We start from the raw sequence: 27,830 nt of genomic DNA, 5'->3' as shown, positions 1-27,830 counted from the left end.
GAACTGCCACTGGCCTTGGACTGCTAGATCCTGGTAGTATCCTCCCTAGCCGCTCTGGCAAGCATCCGAAGTCACCACTTCTGGGTCTGGAGGGACTATTGGCTTGTATTTCTCTAAATTGTTCTGGTGTGTCCACCACCATACTGATCGTTTCACCGACTTGGAGATGACAATGGTCTGATGCATGGACACTCCATTCCACTGTTTGAGAAAGGAGTTTTGCAGAGTCCTCATGTGCCATTGGGACCATTGCACCATGGGTATGGTGGCTGACATGGATCCCAGCATGCTTAGACAGACCCTGGCTGACAGATGACTTGCTGACAGCAGTCTCCGCATCTTTTGAATTAGGAGCTGAATCTTTGCCTGTGGGAACTGAACTCTGTTCAGTTCGGTGTCCAGATGTGCTCCTAGAAACACCATCTTCTGAGTGGGTTGTAAACTGCTTTTTTTCAAATTGACGATCCATCCGAAGTTGTGGAGAGTTGAAAGAAGAATTTCCCGATGCTGAAGCAATAACTCTCGACTTTTTGCTAACAGTAGGATGTCGTCTAAATAATGGTGAATTCGAAGACCTTTCCCCCTGAGGGATGCTACTAATGGTAGGAGAATTTTGGTAAAAGTCCTGGGAGCTGACGAAATGCCGAATGGAAGGCACCGAAACTGGAAATGGGAATGATTGATGGTGAACCGAAGAAATTTCTGAAAGGTCGGAAGTATTGGGATGTGAAGATAGGCGTCCGACAAATCTACGGACAGCATCCAATCGCCCAGACTTATTGCTAAGAGTATGGACTGGAGACTCTCCATCTTGAAGGCTTCTATTTTGATGTTCCTGTTGAGCCTCTTGAGATCCAGTACTGGACGAAAATCTCCTGTCCTTTTTTTCACCAAAAATAACGGAGAGTAGAAGCCTCTCCCTCTTTAAGTCGATGGAACCTCCACAATAGCCCCCTTCTGTTTTAAATCTGCTACATATTCTATGAGGAGATTCTTCCTGAATAGTGTGGAAGGCAGTCTGGTAGGCTGAAAGTGGTTTCCTGGAAACCCGTTCATGAACCCCCATTTGTGCCCATACTTGATTGTGGACAGTGCCCAAATGTCCTGTATATGTCTTGTCCAGATCTGAAGAAACCCTCTTAGCCTGGCGCCCACCTGGGCTGGGTGAGCGGGCAAACTTTCAAAAGGACTTTGGATGCTCCCCTGCGGGTGTAGCCATGGTCCTCTGCATTCTCAGAAAGGAAGGCTTAGTATTCTTCCAATCCCTCCTGAATTCTCTGCCGGGACGGTAGGATCTGGACTCCCTATACTTATCCGGAAGGTTTCGCCTAAAAGAAGGCCCTTTCTGAGCCTTGGGTCTTCTATCAGAGGGAATCAGCCCAGACTTCCCTCCTGTGACTTTGGAAATAGCCGAGTCCAGTTTGGCCCCAAAGAGATTAGAACCATCATAAGGGATCTTGCACCAATTAATTTTGGAGGCTGTATCGGCCATCCATGGCTTCAGCCATAAGGCCCTCCTTGCTGTCACTGATGCCAACATTGTTCTGGCCGAGGACCTTATGATGTCCACTGAGGCCTCTGCTACAAAGTCACCTGCCAATCTAATCTCTTGCAAAGAAGAGACTAATTTCTCCATTTCTGCACCTTCTAGAAGATCCTTCTCCAATTTAGTAGCCCATCCAGAAATTGCTCTATCCACCGCTGCCGTGGTAATAGCCGGCCCCATGGAATACGCTTTCTTTAATTCCAAGTCCATCTTACGGTCCAGTACGTCTTTAAAAGGGACCGCATCTTCGATGGGTAAAGTGACATGACGGGCCAGACGCATCAGGGAGGAATCCACTATGGGAGCATTAACTAAAGGTTTAACCTTTGATTCGTCCAGAGGATACATTTTCGCTAATCTGTTAGCGATGCTTGGTCGTTTGTCTGATTCCCACTCGTCTTTAATAAGATCCCTGAGTTCCTCAATAAATGGGAAGGACTCTGGTCGTCTTTTTAAATTGGGAAAATATTTGCGGGTTTTCTGAGGCTCAGAAATAATATCCTCCCAGCCGATAGCCTCTTTGACTGATCTTGCAAATGGCTCTACCAAAGAAAAATCAAATCCTGCAGACATCTCCTGGCCGTCATTATCTGAAGATGATTCCGAAGCCTGGGAGTGATATGGGTTTGCAGTGGATGTGCTAGGACCTGCCACCTCCTGCTGTCGCCAAAATAGATTCACGTACTGATTCCCTAATAAGGTCAGTCGCAATTCTAGCGTCTGCTTCCTTCTCCTTAGTTGCTTCATTGAAGCAAGAGCGGCAGGCAAGCTTCTCCGGAAGGGCCGGTGCGCCACATATCCAGCAGGCGTTAGCTGCGGGTCTGGCGTGATGGCTGTGATGAGAGGAAGGAGACCTGTGGTCTGAGCGGCTATGCCGAGGGCGACCGTGGTGGGAGCGACCATGTCTCTGACGAGATGAGGACCTGGAGCGACTTCTGTGCGATCTCCTACTGGAAGTGCGACTTGAGCCTCTTCCATGCCTGGAACTTGCTCCTCTTGATCTGGTAGGGCTGCCAAAAAAGCAGCATCTTTAGCAGTCGGCACTCTTTTTTCTCCCCTTCTTCAATACTCACCTACGACGAGTAGAGCCCCTTACCTTTCTAGTTGTCGATGGTCTGCGTGGGCAGTGGACTCCATGAAAAAAGGTAGACAGAGTAGACTGAAGGGAAAAAAAGAATTTTCCTTGCAATACCGATAACAGATAAATATTAAAAAACACACACTTTTTTTTTTTTTTTTTTTTTTTAAAGAAAAAACGTTTTTTTTTTTAAACCTGCCCCTTTAAGAACTAGTATCTGAACAAGAGGCCTGCAGAACAAACACAAAGACTATGCAGATATAGTAGATAAAAAGAATATTCTTACCTTATCCAGCCCAGCAATAGAGATACAGGGCAGTGTTTGGTAAACAGCAGCATGCAGAAGCATACAGCTGTAATTTTAAAAACGGCGCCATAACGGCGCCGAATGACGCTCCGCGCATGCGCAGAATGACTCGAGGATACCGGCGCCATCTTGGAAGAGGGAAAAAACCCTCACTTCAGGGAGAAAAAAAGATCCAGCTGCAAATAGACATGCGCAGAGCGATGAGGACACTAGCGGCGGCCATGACAGCTGTCTGGAGGACAGCAAGACCCAGCAACTCCTCCAGGAAAAAAAAGGTACCATTAAAATAAGGAAAGGATAGGATACATAAAGGAGAGTCCACTGCACAATAAAAGCTTATTTAAAGCTTATAAAAAACTCCGTGCGACGTCCCCTGAGACCACCAGAACGGGGATTCCCTCCATAAAGCTCATTTAGAGACTGTACAGGAGGGACTTCCAAACAGGAGAGGCTTGAACCTGCTGGGGTGAGGCGGTAAGAGGCTTATTCATCTGTAGGTATCTAGAAACTCGAACGATCCAACCTGTCAGGTGAGGATAAAAAAGAGAATGCAGCAGGGGGTCTCCCCTTCAAATTTATAGTTAACCAATCCTGTCAGGTTGTGAGGGGCGGAGTCACAACCCAGTGTGTGCTGCCATGAAGGCGTCAGGAAAAAATGTTTTGGTAGTGACTGAGTAATTGGCATTCAAAGTGTGAAAGCGCTGAAAGCTAAAAATTGGTCTGGGAAGGATGTATAAATGCTCTGTATTGAAGTGGTTAAAGGGTGGACGATGTGGAGCTGCACCCCCTCCCCCACTGCTAATGCATACTGTAGAATGGATGTAGTGCCCTGTGCCCATTTTCTGGCCCCTTGTTCCAGCTGTTTATGGTTGGCATGGAGTGTGCACTGCACACAAGCGGCCAATTGCTTTCTTTCTAGTAGCTAGAAGGTAAATTGCACATTGTGTTTTTCATGTCAGCTTTGGGCGAATAGAGTGCAAAGTGGGCATGTTGCTTTATTCCCGTCCCCCTCCCCCCTCCTCTCTTTAGCCAACTATTAGATTATATTGACAGTTATGTATCTCATTGCAGATATGTTATATGCACTTTGTATCTGCTCCTGATGAGTGGATTAATCCATGAAACGCGTAGAGTTCTTTTGGATGCTACGTCACTACAATGATGTGCTAATCATCAGATCACTTATATGAATTCTTTGCAGTTATGATCCATCTCTATGGTGACAGTTTGATGTTAGACTAGAGAGGCATTTAGGTCACGATCAACATTACGTAAAATTGTATCATGCTGTGATGGAACATGTGGACATTTGTGAATCAATAATGTGCTACCAATGAGCATTACTTTTATTACTGTAGTATGTCATGATGCAACATGTGTACATAGATGAATTAATAAATGGGACCTTATCAATTTGTATTATGTTATGATTGAGCAATATATATACATACAGTATCTCATAAAAGTGAGTACATCCCCCACATTTTGTAAATATTTTATTATATATTTTTATGTGACAACACTGAAGAAATGACACTTTGCTACAATGCAAAGTAGTGAGTGTACAGCTTGTATAACAGTGTAAATTTGCTGTCCCCTCAAAATAACTCAACACAGCCATTAATGTCTAAACCACTGGCAACAAGTGAGCACAACCCTAAGTGAAAATGTCCAAATTGGGCCCAATTAGCTTTTTTCCCTCCCTGGTGTCGTGTGACTCGTAAGTATTACAACGTCTCATGTGGGAATGGGGAGCAGGTGTGTTAAATTCGGTGTTATCGCTCTCACTCTCTCATACTGGTCACTTGAAGTTCAACATAGTATTTCATGGTAAAGAACTCTATGAGGATCTGAAAAAAAGAATTGTTGCTCTACATAAAGATGGCCTAGGCTATAAGAAGATTGCCAAGACCATACAGTGGTTTAACAGGACAGGTTCCACTCAGAACAGGCCTCACAATGGTCGACTAAAGAAGTTGAGTGGACATGCTCAGTGTCATATCCAGAGGTTGTCTTTGGGAAATAGATGTATGAGTGCTGCCAGTATTGCTGCAGAGCTTGAAGGGGTGTGTGTGTGTGTGTGTGTGTGTGTGTGTGTGGGGGGGGGTGTCAGCCTGTCAGTGCTCAGACCATGCACCGCACACTGTATGAAATTGGTCTGCATGGCTGTAATCCCAGAAGGAAGCCTCTTCTAAAGATGATGCACAAGAAAGCCTGCAAACAGTTTGATGAAGACAAGCAGACTAAGGACATGGATTTCTGATATCATGTCCTGTGGTCTGATGAGACCAAGATAAACTCAAAATAAACCAAGATAAAAGTTCAGATGGTGTCAAGCGTGTGTGGCGGTAACCAGGTGAGGAGTACAAAGACATGTGTGTCTTGCCTACAGTCAAGCATGGTGGTGGGAGTCTCATGGTCTGGGGCTGCATGAGTGCTGCCGGCACTGGGGAGCTACAGTTAATTGAGGGAGCCATGAATACCAACATGCACTATGACATACTGAAGCAAAGCATGATCCCCTCCTTTCCGAGACTGGGCCGCAGGGCAGTATTCCAACATGATAACGACCCCAAACACACCTCCAAGGCAGCCACTGCCTTGCTAAAGAAGCTGAGGCTAAAGGTTAAGGTGATGGACTGGCCAACCACATCTGCAGACCTAAACCCTATTGAGCACCTGTGGGGAATCCTCAAATGGAAGGTGGAGGAGTACAAGGTGTCTAACATCCACCAGCTCCCTGATGTCATCATGGAGAAGTGGAAGAGGACTCCAGTGGCAACCTGTAAAGCTCTGGTGAACTCCATGATCAAGAGGTTTAAGGCAGTGCTGGAAAATAATGGTGGCCACACAAAATATTGACACTTTGCGCCCAATTTGGACATTTTCACTTAGGGGTGTAGATACTTTTGTTGCCAGTGGTTTAGACATTAATGGCTATGCGTTGGCTTATTTTGAGGGGACAGCAAATTTACACTGTTATACAAGCTGTACACTCACTACTTTACATTGTAACAAAGTGTCATTTCTTCAGTGTTGTCACATGAAAAGATATAATAAAATATTTACAAAAATGTGAGGGGTGTACTCACTTTTGTGAGATACTGTATATGAATTAATAAATGTGATCTTTATATATCTACCAATTTTACCAGATTGTAGCAGTGTGTTTCATATAAAGTCCCAATTCCCCCGTTTTAATTATCTGGTAATAGGCATGGAGGTGTATGACCTTACCCTGTTTAAAAACCTCAAAACTCCCCCTTCTTTCCCCCAGACTAAACAGCAATGTACCATTGCAGTATGGACACAACCCCACTTCAAGGGATCATTTGTAAGTTTCCCAGAGTTGGGATTTCAAGTAATTTATCCAAAAAGTGCTGCTGACCGGTATTATAGGCAGACAGCTAGAGGAGTTTATACATACACTAATATATTGTCAACAGTATTGGGAAGCCTGCTTTTACACGCACATGAACTTTAATAGCATCCCAGTCTTAGTCCGTAGGGTTCAATATTGAGTTGGCCCACCCTTTGCAGCTGTAACAGTCTCAACTCTTCTGGGAAGACTGTCCACAAGGTTTAGGAGTGTGTCTATGGGAATGTTTGACCATTCTTTTTAGAAGCACATTTGTGAGGTCAGGCACTGATGTTGGACGAGAAGGCCTGGCTCGCAGTCTCTGCTCTAATTCATCCCAAAGGTGTTCTATCGGGTTGAGGTTAGGACTCTGTGCAGGCCAGCCAAGTTTCTCTACCCCAAACTCACTCATATATGTCTTTATGGACCTTGCTTTGTGCACTGGTGCACAGTCATGTTGGAACAGGAAGGGGCCATACCCAAACTGTTCCCACAAAGTTGGGAGCATGAAAATTCCAAAATGTCTTGGTACGCTGACGTCTTAAGAGTTCCCTTCACTGCAACTAAGGGGCCAAGCCCAACCCCTGAAAAACAACCCCACGCCATAATCCCCCCTCCACCAAATGATTTGGACCAGTGCACAAAGCAAGGTCCATAAAGACATGGATGAGCAAGTTTGGGGTGGGGGAACTTGACCGGCCTGCACAGAGTCCTGACTTCAACCAGATAGAACACCTTTTGGATGGATTAGATTGGAGACTGCAAGCCAGGTCTTCTTATCCACATCAGCACCTGACCTCACGAATGCGCTTCTGGAAGAATGGTCAAACATTCCCATAGACACACTCCCTTACCTTGTGGACAGCCTTCCTAGAAGCGTTGAAGCTGTTATAGCTGCAAAGGGTGGGCAAACATAATATTGAACCCTACAGACTAAGACTGGGATGCCATTAAAGTGCATGTGCCTTTAAAAGCAGGTGTCCCAATATTTTTGACAATATAGTGTATGTGCAGCAGAGTCAGTCCCTTCATTCCATATGCATCCTGGCCTGCTCTGAGTGTAATCGTGTTATTGAATTAGGTATATGTGAGGGTTTTATTCTTTTTTTGAGTATGAATTTAATCAGAATCGGACAGTATTACACTAGAAGAGACTTTTATCACGAGAGAACAACAGATGGAGTTTTCTAGTTTGTTCCTCTTTGAATAACTAAGAATTGGAATCCAACTGATGTGGACCAGACAGTTGATATAACAGGCACATCGGAGCCGCTATGGTTATGGAGTTTATTTCTCTCCAGACTAGGGATGAGCTTCATGTTCGAATCGAACATACGTTCGACTCGAACATCGACTGTTCGCCCGTTCGGCGAATTCCGAACGTTAAGGGCCGTTCGCACCAAATTCGTGTGGCGCTCACGGCCCAAAATGCACTGCGATGGCGCAGTGCATTGCTGGCACATGATTGGCCAAGCATGCACTGTGACCCCGCATGCTTGGCCAATCACAGCGCTGGCAGCGAGGAGAGCCATGATTGGCCACAGGCAGGATGCCTGTGGCCAATCATAGCTCAGGCTGTGTAGTACACGCCCCACACTATATAAGGCCACCAGCGCGGCGGCCTTGTGTAGTGTGTTGGCATCTGTAGCAGTTAATGGGTGTTCTGTGTACCTTCAACACAGTATACACCGATCGTTATCGGCCGATTTTTCGTTCTTGCTCTTCTGTAGTGGTTGTTGTCTGCGTGCCCTGACCGCAGTATACACCGCTATATTCACCTATATATCTAGCAATATATCTATCTTTTATAATAGAGCTGTCAGTCAGTGTTAGGAGATTGTGCGTGCTGTCTGCGTGCTCTGAACGCAGTACACACCGCTATATCCACCTATCTAGCTAAATATCTTGCTCGTTTTAAATGGAGCTCTCAGTCAGTGGTAGGAGATTGTGCGTGCTGTCTGCGTGCTCTGAACGCAGTATACACCGCTATATCCACCTATCTAGCTAAATATCTTGCTAGTTTTAAAAACAAGACAGTCCCTGTCTTGTTTGCACCGCCTGTATACTGCTGTTCTGAGTATATAGGGCCTGGGGGCCATACGTATTTCCTTTTTTTAATATGGGTACGGGGTTCCCCTTAATATGTGTACAAGACTCAAAGGGGCTGGTAATGGGCAGGGAGGGCTACCCATGCCATTTTTCTCAATGATTTTCAACCATATTGCAGGAACCAGATATAACATTAAAACCGCAAGCAGCTTTAAATGACGTTATTTCCGTTAAATGTCATTTTGTGCAGGGACTGTTCTAAACACGGGAAACACGTGGCACTTCACAGGCATACTACAGACACCCCCCAGGCACCATATTTAAAGGAATATTTCACTTTTTTTTTTTTTCCATTTTAATCGTCATTAAAATCAGTGCTCCAGTTTTTTTGCAGTGACCCATGTCCCCTGGGGCAGGAGCCAGGTCCCCAAACCCTTTTCAGGACAGTATCTTGCATATTAGCCATTAAAATTAACACTTTTAATTTCGAACGTTCGAGTCCCATAGACTTCAATGGGGTTCTAACGCTCGTACGAATTTGGGGTCCGTTCGAAAGTTCTGGTGCGAACCGAACCGGGGGGTGTTCGTCTCATCCCTACTCCAGACAAATGTGATGAATTTTAAATGGGACCTGAATTCAAAAAGTGAGGATTTGCTGTTATAGAGAACATCTAGAAATGTTGATTGTGTCTAATGAGCACCCTGAGAAATCGCCCTTAGATCTTTAGTTCCTCCTAAAAGATAGCACTTCCTGGTATGTGAGTGTGCCTAGGCACTCCTGTACCTACCTGTGTACATAACCTGTGGAGGTTATGACAGTGGGCAATCTGTACAGGTGAGGAGAATGATGGAATCTGGGAAGGAAAAATGTAAAGTTTTATGGAAGGATGTTTAGGGACTGCATTCTGTGGGCCATACATGGATTGAAATTAAGCCAATTAACCACTTGGGTACCGCGCTATTGCAAAATGACGGCAATAGCGCGGACCCACATTTTCGGGACTACGTCTATTGACGTAGTCCCGGTTACGAGCGGCCTGCGCGCCCCCTGAGGGGCGCGCGCGGCGTGCTCTGTGATCGGCGAGTCCGTGAGACTCGCCTGATCACCGATCCGTGTAAGGGGTCGATCCCGACCCCTTATCACGTGATCAGCTGTCAGCCAATGACAGCTGATCATGTGATAAAACGGAGCCGGTAATCGGCTAGTATTCCTCCTCGCGCTGACAGCGCGAGGAGAAAAAAAAAAAGCCGATCGCCGGCGGCCGTGTTCGGGACATCAGTCCCGATCACGGCCAGAAATTTAAACGGACACCTGCCCCCTGCCAGTGCCCACCTGCCACCCGCAGTGCCATCCTGAAATAAAGTAAGTGCCCCCCTGTCAGTGCCACCCAGCAGTGCCCATAGTGCCCACAGTGCCACCCAGCAGTGCCCACAGTGCCACCCAGCAGTGCCCACAGTGCCACCCACAGTGCCACCCAGCAGTGCCACCCACAGTGCCACCAAAATCTGCCTCAAAGGTGCTGCACCCCAGTGCCGCCCATCAGTGCCCAGCAGTGCCGCCCATCAGTGCCCAGCAGTGCCGCCCATCAGTGCCCAGCAGTGCCACCTATCAGAGCCACCTATCAGTGCCACCTATCAGTGCCCATCAGTCCCATCTATCTGTGGTACCTATCAGTGCCCATCCGTGCCACCCATCCGTGCCACTTATCCGTGCCACCCATCCGTGCCATCTTATCTGTGCCCATCTTTGCCCATCAGTGCCGCCTTATCTGTGCCCATCGGTGCCGCCTTATCTGTGCCTATTAGTGCCGCCTTAACTATGCCTATCAGTGCCCACCAGTGCAGCCTATCAGTGCCCACCAATGCAGCCCATCAGTGCCCACCAATGCAGCCCATCAGTGCCCACCAATGCAGCCTATCAGTGCCGCCTAATCAGCGCACTTCAATGAAGGAGAAAAATGACCCGTTTGCAAAATTTTATAACAAACTATTAAAACATGATTTTATTTTTTTATTTTTTTGCATCTTTTTTTGTTTGTTTAGCAAAAAATAAAACTCCGAGCTGTAACTAAATACCACCAAAAGAAAGCTCTATTTGTGGGAAAAAAATGATAAAAATTTCATTTGGGTACAGTGTTGTATGCCCGCGCAATTGTCATTCAAAGTGCATCAGCGCTGAAAGCTGAAAATTGGTCTGGGACTGAGGGGGGTTTAAGTGCCCAGTAAGCAAGTGGTTAAGCAGAGTCCAGCCAAAGTAGATCTACTGCATGTATGGGCTAGCTGGTTGTACAATCTATTAATCGACTTGAGTACAACCAGCCTGTCAGATTTTTTCCAAAACAGTCAGTGCTGGCAGCTGTAGTTAGCAACACTGATGATTGTATTATGTGGGTAGGGAAGGCTTCCCACTGGCAAAATACAATACCACCGCGGGAGTGATTCCCCCATCCACAGGTCAGCAGGTGAGAGGGTGTGTAGGGACAGGCTGGGGAGGGAGGTCTGTCAGCAGGGGGTGTGAGGTGGTCATAGAGGGATATCAATCAGCGGGTGGGGGGAGTAACTGTGAGTGATATCTTTTGGAGTAGGGTCTGTCATCCGCAGGTTGAGAAATGGTCACCTGTGATATAAGTTGAAGGGAGGTGGCTAACATGGGAAGTGACTGAGGAGGGACCTGGTTGGTGGTGAGTGTGAAATGGATGAAGTATTTCTTTCACATTTGCGGTAATGCTTACTGCCCTCTGAAAAGTGATCTGTGGTGGATTGCTTTTCAACAAGTGGTATAGCAGAAGTTGACAGGCGTTCATTAGATGCTACTGCCGCCTCCTTTTTTTTTTTTTTTACATTGAATGCCATTTTTACATTGTTGGACTATGTTGCTACTGCGAGCGAGTTTGGCTTGCCGTTGCAGAGTGTCCCCATTGAAATTAATAGGCTAGTTTGACAGGCGGTGCTGCCTGTCAAACTCTGGAGGCTCCAAACTGTCCATTGAACTCAGTGCTTCTGACAAGAAGTGAGGAGAGTCACTGTGAGCTTATCTTCTCAGTCTGTTGCAAAAAGAGTGTGCCAGCTTGTATTTAAACTGGCCACTGTGTATGTAGCTCCTAACTGGCCGTGCAAGGAGCCCCGTATCTCTGAAACCATACTTGATAGGAGCCTCAAGTGGTGGGGTAGGTGACTCCTGGTTGCCGAGCCACGACCCTCAAAGTCGATTGATTTTATTTACTTTTTGTTATTATTATTTTTTTGGGCAAATGGGCCTATTTTAAGGTTAGGGGCCTGGAGCTACAGCTCCAATAGCCCCTATGTTAATTTGGCCCTGGACTAGTGTTCCTCTCACTGTTCTCCTTGCTGGAGGCTCTACCATGAGAAGGCAATCCCCTACCTCTACAAAGATGGTCACCTCCACATGGAAACACAGTGCAAAACAAGGCTTGGTAATCAGTAATGGGAGAAACAGCTGTAGGGAGACCACATGCAGTGAACAGTCACTGAAGATCCGTCACCGGGATTTTCCACTACGTCCAACCCCTTTAGTTAAATCATGGACTCCACAGTTCATAAAAAATAGAAGGCACATAGTGTAAAACCATTTCTCTGATGTAAGTTTTCTACCTTTTAATAAATTCTGTGAGGAATGGTTTTACACTATGGGGAGGCCGTCTATTTTTATGAACTGTGGAGTCCAAGATTTACCAATGGTATTGAACGTAGTGGAATATCCTGGTGACAGATCTTCAGAGAATGCTCTCTGGATCATCATTCTATTGTTTCCATCCTTATGCTTGTTTGACTCTTTGCCACTGGCAATTAGGGATGGCCGAACGGTTCGCCCGGCGGTCAGTTCGTGGCGAATTTCGGCTGTTCTCGGTCCGCCCGATCGGCGGACTATTGCCGCTGTTCGCCCGGCGGACTTACGTGTTTACTGTGTAAAAAAACTTTGACCTATGACACATCCATCATGTGGTACAGGACAGCCAATTGAGACATTACAGCACATGGACATTCCCCCTAACTTATAAATAGACCCGATCCGGCAGCCATTTTACATTCTTTCTACTGTCACTATAGGGAGAGGTTGCTGTGTGGAGCAGGGAGAGACTGCAGTGACCCAAATCGCTAGCTAATAGGTCCACAAAAGTTCTTTTAAGGACTGGTATGGTATAGGTGTAGTTCAGGATATAGGTTTGAGGCACTGCTATTCAAGTCATTGTTGCAGCAGATTGTCTTTTGTCAGTGCAGAGAGAGGGACAGATAGGACGCTGTGTGTTGCAGAGAGGGACAGTCAGTTTAATCATTAGCTGTTACTATTAGGTCCACAAAAGTCCTTTTCAGGACTGGTATGGTGTAATAGTACAGGATATAGTTTTGAGTGCTATTCAAGTTATTGTTGCAGCAGCCTGTGTTTTGTCAGTTTAAATAGGGACAGACAGGAAGCTGTGTGTGGCAGTGAGGGACAGTCAGTTTAATCAGTATCTGTTACTATTAGGTCCACAAAGGTCCTTTTTAGGACTGGTATGGTAATAGGGTTGTACACGTATAATATTCTTTCTTCCAAATATAGAAAGAATATTATACTTGACAGCTGCCCTTCTGCTGCAGTAGTCCTTTATGAGTATAGGGACTGAGGTACAGTCTGCTAATCACAACTTACTAGTTCCACAAAGGTCCTTCTAAGGACTGGTAAGGTATAGCGTACTAGAGTATATAGGGTTGAGTGAGGTACAGTCTGCTAATCCTTAAGGACTGTTATAGGTCCACAATATATAGGGTTGAGGTGCACTACTGCTGACTGCTGCCCAATTCTGCAGCAGTCCTTTATCAGTATAGGGACTGAGGTAGTCTGCTAATCACAACCTACTAGTTCCACAAAGGTCCTTCTAAGGACTGGTAAGGTATAGTGTACTACAGTATATAGGGTTGAGTGAGGTACAGTCTGCTAATCACAACCTACTAGTTCCACAAAGGTCCTTCTAAGGACTGGCAAGGTATAGCGTACTAGAGTTTTATAGGGTTGAGTGAGGTACAGTCTGCTAATCACAACCTACTAGTTCCACAAAGGTCCTTCTAAGGACTGGCAAGGTATAGCGTACTAGAGTTTTATAGGGTTGAGTGAGGTACAGTCTGCTATTCACAACCTACTAGTTCCACAAAGGTCCTTATAAGGACTGGTAAGGTATAGTGTACTACAGTATATATGTTTGAGTGAGGTACAGTCTGCTAATCCTTAAGGACTGGTATAGGTCCACAATATATAGGGTTGAGGTGCACTACTGCTGACTGCTGCCCTATTCTGCAGCAGTCCTTTATCAGTATAGGGACTGAGGTACAGTCTGCTAATCACAACCTACTAGTTCCACAAAGGTCCTTAAGGACTGGTATAGGTGCACTATTTGGTGTGCAGTATATAGTTGTGTAATACACGTATAAAATACTTGCACATACTTTACTTCCTCCTGGGGCTGCTTATAATAAGGGGCTCCCACCATCCCTGTGCTGTGCTGACTTCCTCCTGGGGCTGTACCTCTGCTGTGCATATTATGAGGGGCTCCCACCATCCCTGTGCTATGCTCATTATGAGGGGCTCCCACCATCCCTGTGCTATGCTGACTTACTCCTGGTGCTGCTTACGGTGCAGGTGTCAGTGCTGTATATCACGGCGCTGGTGTCAGTGCTGTATATCACGGTGCAGGTGTCATTGCTGTATGTCACGCTGCTGATGTCAGTGCTCTTTATCACGGTGCTGGTGTCAGATCACTCTATCACGGTGCAGGTGTCATTGCTGTATGTCACGCTGCTGATGTCAGTGCTCTCTATCACGGTGCTGGTGTCAGTTCACTCCATCACGGTGCTGGTGTCAGTTCACTCCATCACGGTGCAGGTGTCATTGCTGTATGTCACGGTGCTGGTGTCAGATCACTCTATCACGGTGCAGGTGTCAGTGCTGTATATCACGGCGCTGGTGTCAGTGCTGTATATCACGGTGCAGGTGTCATTGCTGTATGTCACGCTGCTGATGTCAGTGCTCTCTATCACGGTGCTGGTGTCAGTTCACTCCATCACGGTGCTGGTGTCAGTTCACTCCATCACGGTGCAGGTGTCATTGCTGTATGTCACGGTGCTGGTGTCAGATCACTCTATCACGGTGCAGGTGTCATTGCTGTATGTCACGCTGCTGATGTCAGTGCTCTCTATCACGGTGCTGGTGTCAGATCACTCTATCACGGTACAGGTGTCAGTCCTCTATATCACGGTGCTGGTGATCATCTCCTGCACCCTCTTCTTTGACTACCCTGACCTTCCCTCTCCTCCATTGCCTTCATGCGCTCCACAGTCCTGAATTGTCACAATTTCACATATAAAAAAAGAATGCTTGTAGTTGTCGATCCCAGATTCACCTCATACATGTGTTATGTCATTGGCCATGTGGTGGGACTATGTGTGCACAGCTAGTAATTATTTTGTGGCTGTAAATTTGACCTGTAGGTTTGTAAAGTCCGCCTCCCATTGAAGTCAATGGGGCACGCCATGAACGTTACGGTTCGCAAACTATCGGCCGCGTTCGCGGTTCGCAAAACGTCCCGTCAGAAGTTCATCCATCACTACTGGCAATAGGGTCCACGCATTCTGGTAAGTGTATTTACTCTCCCCTCTGGGTGGGGGGTGCATCTTCATCTTGGCTGTCTTTACAAATATGAAAAGATAACATTCTTTAAATGGTGTAGACTGTGTTAACTTTGATCTGTGGCTTCTGTAATGTTGCATTTGTATGCCTTCCAGGGCTCAGTCTACGTACTTATAATCACTTTCAGATAACAGTCAAGATTGTTCCAAGCTATATTTTTGTGTTAATAATTCTCAAATCAAGGAATGGGACACTGCTGGGATCATAACTGAGGGTAAAGCGAAGGTTGAAATCATTTATATTCAGCAACTCAATAAATTCAATCAGAGATCTTTCTGATCCTGTCCAGATTAGGAACAGGTCATCAATAAATCTGTGCCAGCAAAGGACCTGTTCAAGAAGGGTTGGAGTGATTCATCTGCAAACACTGTTCTCTCCCATCCCCCTAAGAAGAGGTATAGGCATAGGAGGGTGCACAGGACGTACCGATAGCCATACCCTGTGTTTGCAGATACATTTGATCCATATAGATAGAGTACTTTTTAGTCAAAATAAATTTCAATAATTTCAAAATGAAGATGCTTAGAGGTCAAGTATTCTGGTCTTGCTCCATCAGGAAGGTACCAGCCATTCGGATACCCTGCTTGTGGGGAATGCTAGAATACAATGCCTCAATGTCAATTGCCAAGAGCAGGGCATTCTGAGGTCACAATCCCCTCGATGTGCTTGAGCACATCTGTTGTGTCACGGACATATGTGGGTAGGCGAAGGACATGGGGCATCGGGAATGTGTAGATGAATTTGCTGGCATTTTCTGTTAGGGAGTCAATTCCCCGCACCGAATTTGCATGACAGCAGACTGTAACCGTCTCTCAATGGAGCTGGTTTTCACACCACTGGGGAGGCCGCAGAGCACATTGCTCAAGGGCCCTGTGTGTCTTTGGCTCAGTTTCAGGTCTGAATTCAGGCAAAAATTTGGGCCTGATTCAGTCCCGAAATGGAGAACAGGGAAGCACCGGACCCCTGCTGTGAGCCACATCTGCACACAGCGTAAACCCATCGCGCTGCAATGACATCAATCCCACTCATGCGCACGGTAGCCGCTAATCACTGCACAGGACTCTGAAGGAACGGCACAGGCATGCCATCCCTTTAGAGTGCATGCGCCAGTGACGTCACTGGCCCATTCACAAGTAAATATTTTCTAAATGGTGCACATTTAGGAGATATTTACTTTACCTATAGGTAAGCCTTATTATAGGATTACCTATAGGTAGTTGTTAACTATGGGTGTTTACTCCAACTTTAAATTGTTCAACAGTTAAGCTATTCAAATGGATCCCCATTAGGATTATAGGCATGTGCGTAGACCTGTAAAAAGATGGTTTCAAAAAGTTTTTTCTAATATAATTCCCAACAGGTCTCACCAAGGGACATAGATAGGGAAGGTCCAAAGGGTCAAAGTTAAAAATATATACAACAACAAAAAATGTACTTATGCATGCTTCCCTTTAGATTTGCTATAATTGTGTGAATGAGCCTACAGCAGACCCACATTTGTACCAAAGGAAACCCTGAAGTTGTCATTGGTGGTCTTCTGAAAATGAAAAAAGGCAATAGACTGGCGCAAGATCAATAGCTGAGTTAGCATACAGGGAGTCCCAAGATATTAACAATTAGTTCATGCGGTATATACATAAACAGTCCAATAATTAACGTTCATGTAGAAAGGAGTTGATGAGAGTAGATAGATAGCAGCATCTATCCTTAGAGTAAGAGTAAGTTTCTCGTGTGAGAAATCAGAAGGCGGGAGAGAAAGAAGTGCCAGATCAGTACATTTTTCTTTTTATTTTAATCAAAAGGTATTTATTGCTCAAGAAACACAATATAATCATACATGAATCACAGTATACTTTGGTTATTGAATTGTCAAACATACAATCCTTGGTTACATCTTACAGTGTATATGTTTAGCTTCTAATCAGGGTAAAATCTTGCATATTTGGGTGAAGTTTTCATTTTATACTACATTGCCAGCCCTAATAGGTTAGTGTTGAAAATATTTTTATTGAAACATTTCAAGTGCAAACAATAAAACAGTAACCATCATGAGGCAAATGCAAGCAGGAACAGTAACAGGATTACATTTACGGGGGGCCGGCTAATAACCACAGCCAGTCCCTGTCGGGAAGCTTGGAGAGTAGGGAAGACGGCCTGTTCTCCGATCCATGAGGCCACAGTAGTGAGAAATACTCATGGGTTACTACATGAGAGAATGTTTAATCAATAGCATAAAGAAGACAGAAAGAAAGAGAGAAGAGGAAAGGGAAGAGAGGAGCAAAATAAAGAGGAACAAAGTGGTAGAGGGGAAAGCTGAATAGCAAGAAGAGAGGAGAGGGGAGGTAAGGGGGGGGGGGAGGGGAAAGGATATGGGTAAGGGGGTAGGGTAAGAGAGCCCACAGCGTCCCTATGCGTTCAGGATTTGGTTCATTAAGGTGTCAGAGGAAGAGAAGCGGAGCCAGATCGACCACTGAGATATAAATTTGGTGTAAGTATCATTGTCCAGTGCCAACATCTCCTCCATTCTCATGGTGTCATTCATAATTGATACCCACCGTGACAATGGGGGAGTATTCGTCGTCTTCCAATAAGCAGGTATTAGTTGCATAGCAGAGGACATAAAAAAATGGAGCAATCTTTGTCTCTGCGATTTAATAGACCCGGGCAGTATTCAGAGTAATGTAATTTTCGGAGAGATAGGAACCGGAGTATCAGCTAAAAGATTATAACATTCAAAAACCTGTGTCCAGAAGGGGCGGATCCTCTCACAGTCCCACCAGACATGTATATAAGTTCCGACTGAAGCTTCACAGCGCCAGCAGGTGGCTGGTGTAGACGGGAAGATTTTGTGTAAAGTAGCAGGGTCTCTGTACCATCTGGACAGTAGCTTGTAGTTCTTTTCTTGAGAGTAGCAGGAGATGGTTGACTTATGTGTGAAATGAAAAGAGGTTTGCCATTCCGGCACAGAGATGTCTTCACCCAAATCCGCAGACCACAGCCTAGTGTAATGTGGGAGTTGATCATGTGCTAAAGTCTGCAGTAAGTTATATAAGGAGGATAGTAGGTGTTTGGGAGTTTCTGGGAGCGAGCACAGTTCCTCGAAGTTGGTAAGCTTGCAATGTATTTGAGAGGAGGAGTGTAGGCGTTTGGTAAATGTGGACACCTGTAGGGCCGTGAGCCAATCTCCGGAGTCTGCCAGGGGGACCGGGTCCCCTGAGAAGGATGTACAAATGTGCAAGCTTGCGGCCACTCCGTACGCTTAAAGGATCCTAGGGAGGCTGCCCCTGTACTTTGTGGTAAAGCAGGATGGTCAAAGAGGGACGTCAGGGGGCCCGGATCAGAGGAGAGGGTGGTGTTTAGCCCTGTCTTATACCACAGCTTCAAGGAGGCCAAAGTCAGTGGGGATAAGGATGTCATACGAGAGTAGTCCCGTTTGTAACCCCATAGAAGAGCTTGGAGATCTACAGGAGAAAGGTCCTGTTCAACGGTCAGCGAGGCCTTGCAGGGAGGACGGGGGAACCATTCTATGATGCGAGTCATATGAGCAGCTGTATGGTAAGTCTCAAAATCAGGGAGGCCTGTTCCTCCCATAGTCTTCGGAAGTGCAAGCAGTTTAAATTTAACTCTGGGGAGGCCCCTGTTCCACATGAATCTGATGGCTAGCGAACGTAGGGAGATAAAAAATGATTTGGGGACGTGGATGGGGATTGTTTGAAATAAATACAGGAACTTGGGTAGAGTGTCCATCTTTAGGATATTAATCCGTCCGAACCAGGGCAAGGGAGATCCCCCCCACTCCTCAAGGTCCTTCCGTATACGGTTAAGCAGGGGAATATAATTCAGGGAAAACAAATTAGCTAGGTTGGAGGGTATAATGACCCCTAGGTAAGAGATCTCCTTGGTCTGCCATTTAAATGAGAAGTTGGATTTTAGAAGGGACAGTGTGGAGGGGGTGAGGGATATGTTGAGGGCTTCTGTCTTAGCAATGTTGATCTTAAAGTTACTATGGATACCGAAACGTTGAAATTCTCTGAGTAGGGATGGCAGGGAGATGTGTGGATTCTGAATATACACAAGGAGGTCATCAGCATTCAGGGAAAGTTTGTGATGTGCAGATGGAGTTTGAATACCAAGAATGGAGGGGTTTTGTCGTATGGCACAGGCCAAATGTTCAATGATGATGACAAAGAGGAGGGGGGACAGGGGGCAGCCCTGTCGGGTACCGTTTGCAATGTCAAAGGGGGCTGATGTGGTACCGTTGACTAGGACCGTAGCTGAGGGTCGTGCATATAGGGACATAACTTTAGAGATGAAGGGAGCTCCGAGGCCAAGTTGTTCTAGAGACAGCTGTAGAAACCTTCAGCTAACCCTATCGAAGGCTTTTTCAGCGTCAAAAGATAAGAGGCAAGCTTTCAGGCCTTTACGTTGGATCAGGGAGATGAGATGTATCGTCTTGTTGGTGTTGTCCCTCGCTTCTCTGCCAGGGACAAACCCCACTTGATCATTATGAATAATTTTAGGCAGTAAAGGGGACAGACGGGTAGCCAGAACTTTCGCAAATAGCTTAATATCTATGTTGAGTAGGGATATGGGCCGATAGCTGCTGCACTGGGATGGGCCCTTGCCTGGTTTAGGGATAATAGAGATGTTGGCAGATAAAGATTCCTTGGAGGGGAGGTTAAGACTGTCTACCGAGTTAAAGGCCTTTGTCAGAAGGGGTGCAAGTTGGGGGGCAAAAGTCTTGTAGAACCGGGGTGTAAAGCCGTCAGGACCCGGGCATTTTCCCACTTTAAGGGCTTTGATGGCCTGCAAAAATTCAGAAGTAATTAGGGGCTCATCTAGGGATGTCGCGTCTGCATCGTCAATAGTGAGTAAAGCAGTCTCCATAATATAATCCTGTGTGGGGTCGGGAGAGGGGGGGGGACCGATCGGAAGGGGTTGCACGCGAAAGGTTATAAAGCTGTGAGTAATATTGCCTGAAGGAGTCAGATATCCCAGAGGTGTTAAATGTTTTCTTATGATCCGATTGGACGATAAAGGGGATAGAATGTCGCGGGGGTCTAGGGTGAATAATTCTAGCCAGGTGCTTACCACATTTGTTCGCTAGGGAGTAGAAGTGGTTCCGCGCTTTATCCCTGGCGATTAGGGAGCGCGCGTCTAGGAGCTGGAGTAAGTCTCTGCATGCGTTGGAAAGCTGGACAAAAACCGTACGGTCCAGTTCTTTATGAAGGGGTTCAAGGTCCGCTATGGTAGAAAGGAGTTTGCGTATGTCATGAGCTCGGGCCTTCTTAAGGCGGGAGCCGTGTTGTATAAGGGTACCCCGGATCACACATTTGAGTGTGTCCCATTGGTTCAAAGGGGAGGTTGTGTCAGTGGAGTGGTCACCTAAGAAATCTTTAATGACTTTAGAGACATCCGCTACGCACACGGTGTCCTGCAGCAGATTGTCGCTAAGTCTCCAGCTCGCCCCCCGGCGGGCAACAGGGGGACGGACCAGAGTCAGATAGATGGGGGCATGGTCGGACCATAGGAGGTTACCAATCGCCGTTTGGAGAGGCGTGTCTAGAAGTGATTGCGATATGAGAAAGTGGTCCAATCTACTGTAGGAGTTGTGTGAAACTGAGAAATAACTGTAATCCCTTTCTGTAGGATGCTGGACTTGCCAGGCATCCACCAGATGGGAGGAATGGAGGAGTGATTTAATACGTGTCAAGGTGGAATAAGGAACAGAAGACTTACCCGAGGATGTGTCTGCAGATGGGGAGAGGACAATATTGAGATCACCTCCAACAATGAAAGCCGACCCTCCAAAGGAGGATAGTCTGGTGAGGACTGAAGAGAGGAACCGAGCCTGGCCCACGTTCGGCACGTAGATGTTAGCTACTGTGAAAAGAAAATCGTTTAGTTTCAGTTTCAAAAATACATAGCGACCCGAGTCATCTATGAGAGAGTCCAGAACCTCCGGGTTAAAATATTTATGAAAGGCAACAGATACCCCCTTGGATTTGGCCTGCGAGTTAACACTGTGAAACCATTGCGAGTAATACCTATTGCGCAGTGCTGGAATAGCTCCAGCGCGAAAGTGTGTTTCTTGAAGCAGCAGAATTTTCGTACGCTTTTTGTGAAAATGGTAAAGTGTCTGGCTCCGCTTCTCGGGTGTGTTGAAACCTCTACAATTAAAGGAAGCGAAGGTTATTGAATCGTCACTAGCCATGGGGGATCATAGGGGTGGAGCTCAGGATCAATGTGATAAGTGACACTATGGGCAAACCCCATTGGGGTAGGGAACGGGAATAGCCCTAATAGGTTAAAATGTACATACATAATGCAAGTAAGTATCAAGATCAGTAGGTGGAAGAGATATAGTTCCAATCAATCCATCGTTATGGCATCAGCAGCGGGGTTGTATCATTCGATTGCAGGCTCCATAAGCATCCTGTGGCAACCAGGAAGTAAAACTAGCGTGGAACATGGGCAGAAGTGATGTCACCGGATGGACGGGAACAGAGAAACAGTACAGGCTACACGCTCGGAGCTCTTACTCCTTCTACAGGCCTAGGGGAGAATTGTTCTTGGCAGCAATTTAAACATATCAGGTGGCTATGGGACTAAGCAGCAGTATGGCTAGACATTTTATAATAAAATATATACATTTTGGGCCAGCAAATAAAAAAAAAAAGCCTGTACAGAAACAACCAGTCTAGGCATGGTTAAAAAATGATTACATATATCAAGCATCAAACACTGCTGGGAAATACAATATAGAGGAAACAATAGTTAAAAATATTTATATATATATATATATATATTTATATTTATATATACACATATATATATATATATATATACACACATACACACACACACACACACACACACACATATATATATACATACACAGTATCTCAGAAAAGTGAGTACACCCCTCACATTTTTGTAAATATTTTATTATATCTTTTCATGTAACAATACTGAAGAAATGACACTTTGCTACAATGTAAAGTAGTGAGTGTACAGCTTGTATAACAGTGTAAATTTTCTGTTCCCTCAAAATAACACAACACAGCCATTAATGTTGAAACCACTGATAAGTGAAAATGTCAAAATTGGTTCCAAAGTGTCAATATTTTGAGGGGCCACCATTATTTGACAGCACTGTCTTAACCCTCTTGGGCATGGTGTTCATCAGAGCTTCACAGGTTGCCACTGGAATCCTCTTCCACTCCTCCATAATGACATCACAGAGCTGGTGGATGTTAGAGACCTTGCACTCCTTCACCTACCATTTGGGGATGCCCCACAGATGCCCAATAGGGTTTAGGTCTGGAGACATGCTTGGCCAGTCCATCACCTTTATGCCACGTACACACGAGCAGATTTTCCATCAGAAAAATCTTGGATGGTTTTTCAGACGGAATTCTGCTCAAGCTTGGCATACACATACAACACTACGATGAGCTGAGAAAATTAAGTTTAATGCTTCCGAGCATGCGTCAAATTGTTTCCGAGCATGCATAGGAACTTTGTGTGTTGGAATAGCTACAGACGATCGGAGTTTACGATCGGAACATTTTCCGACCGAAAAATTGAGAACATGCTCTCAATCTTTTGCTGGCTGGAATTCGGCCAGCAAAAGTCAGAGGGCGCATACACACGGTCGTATTTTCTGACCAAAAGCTCTCATCGTCTTTTGCTGGCCGAATTTCCGATCGTGTGTACGCGGCATTACCCTCAGCTTCTTTAGCAAGGCAGTGGTCATCTTGGAGGCATGGTTGGGGTTGTTATTTTGTTGGAATACTACCCTGTGGCCCAGTCTCCGAATGTAGGGGAACATGCTTTGCTTCAGTATGTCACAGTACATGTTGGCATTCATGGTTCATGAACTGTAGCTCCCCAGTGCCGGCAACACTCATGCAGCCCCAGACCATGACTCTCCCACCACCATGCTTGACTGTAGGCAAGGTACTCTTTTCTTTGTACTCCTCACCTGTTTGCTGCCACACATGTTTGACACCATCTGAACCAAATACGTTTATCTTGGTCTCATCAGACATGGTTCCAATAATCCACGTCTTTAGTCTGCTTGTCTTCAGCAAACGGTTTGCGGGCTTTCTTGTGCATCATCTATAGAAGAGGCTTCCTGGGGCTGGGACGACAGCCATGCAGATCAATTTGATGCAGTGTGCAGCGTATGGTCTTAGCACTGACAGGTCGACCCCCCCACCCCTTCAACCTCTGCAGCAATGCTGGCAGCACTCATACATCTATTTCCCAAAGACAATCACTGGATATGACGCTGAGCACATGCACTCAACTTCTTTGGTCAATCCATGGCGAGGCCTGTTCTGAGTGGAACCTGTCCTGTTAAACTGCTGTATGGTCTTGGCCATTGTGCTGCAACTCAGTTTCAGGGTCTTGGCAATCTTCTTATAGCCTAGGCCATCTTTATGTAGAGCAACAATTCTTTTTTTTCAGATCCTCAGAGAGTTCTTTGCCATGAGGTGCCATGTTGAACTTCCAGTGATCAGTATGAGAGAGTGAGAGGCAACACCAAATTTAACGCACCTGCTCCCCATTCACACCTGAGACCTTGTAACACTAATGAGTCACATGCCACCAGGGAGGGAAATGGCTAATTGGGCCCAATTTAGACATTTTAACTCACTTTTGTTGCCAGCAGTTTAGACATTAATGGCTGTGTGTTGTTATTTTGACAGGACAGCAAATTCACACTGTTATACAAGCTGTACACTCATTACTTTACATTGTAGCAAAGTGTCATTTCTTCAGCGTTGTCACATGAAAAGATGTAATTAAATATTTACAAACATGTGAGGGGTGTACTCACTTTTGTCAGTTACTCACTGTGTCTATATATATATATATATATATAATCGTAAAAAAATTTTGATCGATCAAAATTCTTTGGATAGGTAGGCTGCCTGCCCTGGGGCCGCTTTGGGCCAAGCTGTGGCATGCAACGCTCTGCTCCCTCCTCCTCCACTATACATCATACACAGTCTGTAGGCATCTCCCGCTGTGTGTCTCCGAGCTGAGTGTGAAAACTTTGGCCGTGCTGTGAGAAAAGTCCCGCCCTCCTCCTAGATCAGCTCGTGTGATAGACGCAGTGTTCTGTCACACTGCGAGAGATGCCTGCAGATAAAATTAGAAAACGGTGTTTAGTTTAACCAAATATATAATTCGATTATGTTTTAACCACTTAAGGACTAGCCTCGTTTTGAAATTTTTTTAAAAACAGTTTTTTTTGCTAGAAAATTTCTTAGAGCCCCCAAACATTATATATTGTTTTTTTTCTAACACCCTAGAGAATAAAATGGCAGTCATTGCAATACTTTTTTTCACACCATATTTGCGCAGCGGTCTTACAAGTGCACTTTTTTTGGAAAAAAAATCACTTTTTTGAATAAAAAAAAAATAAAACAGCAAAGTTAGTCCAATTTTTTTATATTGTGAAAAATAATGTTACGCCGAGTAAATTGATACCCAACACATCACGCTTCAAAATTGCGCCTACTCGTGGAATGGCGTCAAACTTTTACCCTAAAAAATCTGCATAGGCAATGTTTAAAAAATTCTACAGGTTGTATGTTTTGCATTACAGAGGAGGTCTACGGCTAGAATTATTGCTCTCACTCTACCTATAGCGGCAACACCTCACATGTGTAGTTTGACCACCGTTTTCATATGCGGGTGCTACTCACGTATGCGTTCGCTTCTGAGCGCGATTTTGTCGGGACGGGCCGTGTTAAAAATGTTTTTTTTCTTATTTATTTTACTTGATTTTATTTAATTTTTCACTTTTTAAAAAAATGTAATAAAATTTAATTTTATTCTATTACAAGGAATGAAATCATCCAAAAAAACGGAAACATCCAAAAAATACAAAAAATACACTAAAGTGAATTCTGGGGCAAATAAATGCAATAAACTACTCACATTTTTTGTCAAATATACAAGACAAGGTTACACCAAGTAAAGAGATACCCAACATGCCAAACCATAAATTTGTCTGCGCCCGTGACATAGCGACAAACTTCGGTACCCTATTTTTTCTATAGGCGACGCTTGAAAAGCCCCCTTTAGGTCATCAGTTTGGTTTTAAAGAGGAAGCCTTGTGCTAGAATTATTGCTTTCACTCCGGCATGCGCAGCGATATATAAAATGTGTATAGGAATCAATGTTTTCATGTATAGGCACCCCTGACCCCTGCATTTATGTTCATACATATGTATATGGGGGGGTGGGGGCCTCAAAAAATTTTTGGGGGGGGGATTTTATGTTCTTGGGTGTAACTTTATGCTATGCTTTTATGCTACCCATGGACACCGAGAGACTGACTTGGAAGTGACGTCATAGATGTCGCTTTCCAGGTCACAGCAAGAAGGGGGGGGAAAGCAAGCGTGTGTCTGTTTTTCTCCCTCCCCTCCACCTGCCAGCATCCACCATGTTGGTCCCAGGCCTGCAGATGGGAAAGCAGAGCCCGGAATACATGGTGGGGTTCGCCAATACTGGGAGTGTTTGATGGCAATCTGGGACAACGCAGCCACCGGGTTGTGCGTGAAACCCCTGGACCTGGCAGTGAAAATCTTAATCTCAAACTCAATGTCATTTATAAATGTGTTTAAACACTGACCCTTGGGGTACACCACTAATAACCTTAGACCATTCAGAATATGAATCATTGATCACCACTTTCTGAATACGGTCTTTTAAACAGTTTTCTATCCATTTACAAAGTGAATTTTCTAAGCCTGTAGACTTGAATTTACATATAAGCTGTGTGTAGGGAGTGTGTATCTATTTTTCTTTGGCTCATCACTCATATAGTCGATTGGACTATGTGTTCTCCAATCACAATGTTTTGGAATGGAAGCCCTCAGTGGATATTGGTTCCTTCCTGTGGTCTGACCATTCTCCTATATTTTCCACTATGTATGTTCTTCAAGTACAGCGAACCAAATGAACTTGGCTCTGTAATAACTCTTTGCTAGCAGACCTGATCTGCAATCAAGCAGTAATAGATACCATTTGTAATTTCTTGTTTGATCGAGTGAAGAGACCTCTTTACCCACACAGTGGGAGGCTTTAAAAGCTGTCCTAAAGAAGGGCCTTTATTCATTATAGTGCCCAACTTAAAAAAAAATAAAAAAATGAGTATTCCCAGGCTATACAGAATATACTTCTTAAACTTCACTCTTTGGAAAATCAACATAAATATGTTCCTTCAACTGAACTGATGGCCAGTATTCCCTCTTGTAGATCATCTCTCCTACAACTATATGACATTGCCTATCACAATTACTGGAAGCAGATCTCTCTCTCAGGAGATATAAGTACAGGAACAAAAGTTGTAGACTTTTGGCTCGCTCCCTTTTACCCGCGTACTTCGCAAACCTACATTCCCAGTACTAGGAAACGCAGGGCGACTTTACTTCTACACGATCTTCCTTACTCCCTGAGACCTTTTGGGAATTTTCCTCATCTTTGTATAACTTATCTGCTTTCTCTGCAGATTCTGACGTCTATGCTCGACACCTTTGTGACATTGTGGACAAAGCTCTCCCTAATTTAGAGAACACCACAAGGGACTCTCTTGATTATTCATTCACCATGGAAGAGCTTTTGGCTGCCGTGGCCTCTGATAAAAGCCCAGGCTTAGAAGGGTTCACCCCCACATTTTAAAAAACTTATAAGGAACACCTTGCACTATTTTTACTAAAGGTCTTTAATTCAATATCTGACGATACCCAATTTTTGTCTCAAACCTTGAAATCGCCTGACTGAAGCCTCTTACCTATGCTTATAACCACAGACCAGGTGGGTTTGTTCAGGATAGGGAGGTGAGGGATCCCACTCTCAAAACTTTGTTACTTATGAACCATGCCCAAGTAGCAAACGCCACGTCTTGTCTTTTAGATGAGAAGGCATTTAATCGGATCAGCTTTGTATTTCTTAGAGAAACATACATGTAGGTGTAGGACCTTCCTTATTACAGAAAATTCCAAAGCAAACGCTAGGGTCTGCATTAATGGCTCTTTGACACCGAGCTTCTCTATAATTAATGGAACCCGACGGGTTTGCCCTTTATCCCCTCTGTTGTATGTCCTGGCGATGGAACATCTGGCAGTCACTATCCCAAATAATCCATCTATTTTGGTTATAATCTTATGAGCACAGCAAGTCAAAATCTCTCTTTTCATAGATGATTTTTTTGCTATGTTACCAATCCTTATATTTCAATGCAGTCTGTGTTGCAGGAATTTCACGGTTTCCGACTATAAATAAATATCAAGGTTAACCTGCCTAAATTAATTATACATTCTTAATATTTCGTTAACCCCATCTCAAGCCTAACACCTCAGCAATAATTTTTCTTGTAAGATCTGTACTCTATTAAATATCTGAGAATTTATATTCCCACTAATCTTACTCAATTGTATGTATTGAGTTACACTCCCCTTTTACATAGGACCCTTACTGACCTTAGGTCACATGACCATACTATTTCTTCTTGGTTTGGAAGAATTAACATTTTAAAAATAGATAGCGTTCCAAGTTTCTTATATATTTTTCAGACAATCCCTATTGCAGTCCCACGTTCATTCTTTAAAAGAGAAGTACGGTTTTCTCTTTTTTTTAAGATTCATACTTACCTAGGTAGATGCAGCATTGGTCCGATGCTGCATCTGTCTCCCTGTGTCTCTAGACTGAGAACTGAGCGATTGAACACCACTGATCACTCGGTTCTCACAACTCCCTGAGCATAGAGCTGATGACTGTCAGTCACAG

The sequence above is a fragment of the Lithobates pipiens genome, unplaced genomic scaffold, assembly GCF_037356315.1.
Source record: "Lithobates pipiens isolate NorthernLeopardFrog02 unplaced genomic scaffold, aLitPip1_a1.2 Scaffold_10, whole genome shotgun sequence".
Classification (NCBI taxonomy): domain Eukaryota; kingdom Metazoa; phylum Chordata; class Amphibia; order Anura; family Ranidae; genus Lithobates; species Lithobates pipiens.
This window is presented reverse-complemented; position numbering follows the sequence as displayed.